This window comes from Raphanus sativus, chromosome 7 (assembly GCF_000801105.2).
Source record: "Raphanus sativus cultivar WK10039 chromosome 7, ASM80110v3, whole genome shotgun sequence".
NCBI classification, from domain to species: Eukaryota; Viridiplantae; Streptophyta; class Magnoliopsida; order Brassicales; family Brassicaceae; genus Raphanus; species Raphanus sativus.
Window position 1 is genome coordinate 22,288,687 of NC_079517.1, and position 3,255 is coordinate 22,291,941.

The following is a 3,255-nucleotide window of genomic DNA, read 5'->3' on the forward strand; positions in this document are numbered from 1 at the left end:
ATTGAGAATTTCGAAAAAGTCTGCAGTTTTACTCGTGCGAATGGTGTGCCACCAGACTACATCAAGTGCATGCTATTCCCATTCTCTCTTGATGGAAAAGCTGCACGGTGGTTGAACTCCCTCCCTACCGGCTCTCTCAGTTCATGGGAACAGGTCCGATCAGCGTTCCTCAACCATTTCTACTCTAAGGCGAGAACAGCTGCATTGAGGAACAAGATCACTTCATTCAGACAGCTCCATGATGAGCCTTTTTGTGACGCATGGGAGCGCTTCAATGACTACCAGAGAGAATGCCCTCACCATGGATTTGATGATGATTACCTCATGGGCATTTTCTATGATGGAGTGGACTGGAAATACCAAGGTGCTCTAAACTCTTCGAGTAATGGAGACTTCATGACTCAGACCAGTGATGGAGCGCTCAAGCTGATTGAGAACATGGCAGCTAGCTCAGCCAATGAGAATCAGGAGAGCAACCGCTCCAAGAAAGGGAACATTGTACACACTTTGAAAATTGATGAGCTAACAGCTAAAATCGATCAGCTACTGCAAAACAACCAGGCACAAGGATCTGGGTATCAGAACACCATCCCGCAGAGCAATCAGCAAGTAGTTCCAGCCGCGAGTGCTCCGACTGCAGGGAACAGTCCGCCAGATGATCTGAAAAATCTGAACATTATGATGCAGCAGATGCTCCAGAGCCAGCAACTTCAGGTCAAGGCACTGAATCAGGTTACCACAGACATCAACACCAGGATGGACAGCATGTTCACCGAGCTGAATTCAAAATATGATACTGTGAGCAACCACATAAAGAAGATTGATGTTCAGCTTGCTCAAACTGCTGAAACTGTTAAAAGACAGCAAGAGATCATTCGCGGAAAGAGTGTGATGAATTTAGGGTTGAGCACTGTAATGCAACCGAGCAGAGAAGTAAGAAATCTGAGGAAAAACAAGTGGAACAACTGTTCGCTGAGACTGTTCTGGGCCCAGAACAGAGAACAGAGCAATCTGCTAGCTCTAGAGTGACTGCTCCCGCGACTGCTCCCGCGACTGCTCCCGCTCCCGACGGATCTACTGATATTCCACCAGTGCGAGTCTATGTTCCTAAGATTCCCTATCCGATTCCACCTACATATCTGAAGGTGTTGCCTAAGGTTGATGACCCTGGAAAGTTTGCTTTTCCATGTTCCATTGCTGGAGTAGAATTTGAGGAAGCTCTTTGTGACTCCGGATCTTGTGTGAATCTTGTCTCAAAGGCGATTATAGACAAGTTGGGCATTGCTGATGTTGAGCCTTCTAAGGTGACTCTGACTTTTGCAAACTCTTCCAGAGCAGTTCCTTATGGCACTATTCGCAACCTTCCTGTCCAAGTTGGGGACTGTGTTCTCCATACTGAATTTCAGGTTGTTGAGATGAACAAGGATCATGAGATGCCTTTGATCTTAGGAAGGACATTTATGGCTACAGTGGGAGCAATCGTTGATATGCCTAATAAGAGAGTCTCCTTCTCCCACATCAACAAGAATGTCTTCTATCAGGCTGTTCCCACCAGATTTCAGAAACTACACGCCTCTTGCATCTCAGTGTTCAGTGGAGAAAAGCTGAAGGTTGTTCCAAGGAAGGAGCTTGGTAAAAACAGTGAGTTCAAAGAAGTTCTGAATGGAGATCCTCACAATGATACCAAGAAACTCAGTGGGAATGCAAGGGTGAAAGAGAAAGTCCAGAAGAAAATGGTCAAAGGAGATCCTACTATGACTTTGACACCTCACTGGTGTGATGAGAAATCCATTGAGTATGAGGTAAAGTGCAAGGGTACCTCTAAACCTTTCTCTAAAGTCAGAGTTATTCTCACTGATGAGCTGAAAGAGAAAGGAGAAGCTGATGTGAAAGGATTGTTGAGCAGAGTTTTGAAGCTGAACATGTCTGATTGTGGAGCTTGTTTTGGAACAAGCCCTCATGCTCAACCCGACTGATCCTTGTCACCAAGTCAAGCTAGTGACTTTAACCAAGCACTTGGTGGGAGGCAACCCACTGGTAAGTGTAAATATAACTTGGTTTTGTTTTTGTTTGCTTATTTTCGTTTTAGTTTATTGCGTTTCAGGTCAAAAATCAGAAAAAATCGAGATACTTCGAAAAATTCTGGGTTGCAGAAACGGAGCTCCCTGTTCTGCAGGAGCCAAGAACAACCGCCCAGGTGAAAATCTGGCGGCAGAACACCCAGAATTTTTCGGAGCACCCGCTCCAGGTAAGTATCTCGACAAAAAAAATAAATTGTAAATTCTTGTTTTCACCTTCTCTCTGATTTATTTTCACACCGAGACGTTGTGAAGTAAGTCTGGGGAGGGTCTTCATCGTTTACTAACTCGTTTCTTTCTTTTGTTTTTTCTCTTGAGTCAGTTTGAGTCAGTTTTTAGGATTGAGTCAGTCAAAGTTTTGTGGGAATTAGGACCTTATTCTGTGTTGATCACTAACCACCTCGTGCTTTAGTTGTCTTATTCAGTGACCTTAGCAGTGGCGAAAGACACACATGTGGACCTGGAACACCCTGACATATCTCACTTGATTCTCCAGAAGTTCTCAGCCGATCAGGTTACACTGGGTAGACTTAACTCCACCTAACTTGAACCTAATCTTGACTGAAATTCTTCTTGTTATGGGCACTAGATCAGGGAAACGAGAACTACACTCAGGACTTCTTATTCTTCTATCCATCTTGTTGTTCCTGAGTGGCTAGCTCATCTTTAGCTAGTTCCCACCCTGCACCTTAGCCTTTATTCCACCTTCATGCATTTGTTTTTCAGTGTTCTATGTGCAGATATGTGCAAAAAGGTCGGAGAGGAAAGGATCGACGCAGCCTCTTACTCGTTACTGCTGCGCAGATTCAGTCAGAAGGAGAACAAGCAGATTAAGGGAGCAACCGCTCCATAACCAATGAGCTGTGCAAGAACATGGGTGGAGAACCAGAATGATCTGAACCAGAAGAACCACCAGTGGCAATCCAAACATTACATGTTACCTCCTTCTTCGTCACCCCACCATCTTTGTAAAAAAAAAAAAAAAAAAAAAAAAAAAACTATCTTTCATTTTATTTAGCATATGGGGATGGAGAAGGAGAAGAATTCAGGATACATGAGCCACTGGAAAGGTCGAGCAGAAGAGTGGGTATCAATATGAAGGGATGAGGAGCAGATAGATGAGTGGAGCAGTCTGATGATTGTTCTCGAACGAAAAGAACAGTCGCTCCTGAGATAG

At 44.3% G+C, this 3,255-nt stretch overlaps 1 non-coding gene across 1 annotated transcript; it reads right to left on the minus strand.

Moving 5' to 3' along the window:
- Window positions 1-201: 201 nt before the first annotated feature.
- Window positions 202-308, minus strand: LOC130498176 (small nucleolar RNA R71). Its single transcript, XR_008937097.1, has one exon. It is a non-coding gene; the product is annotated as a small nucleolar RNA R71 (small nucleolar RNA).
- Window positions 309-3,255: the final 2,947 nt, after the last annotated feature.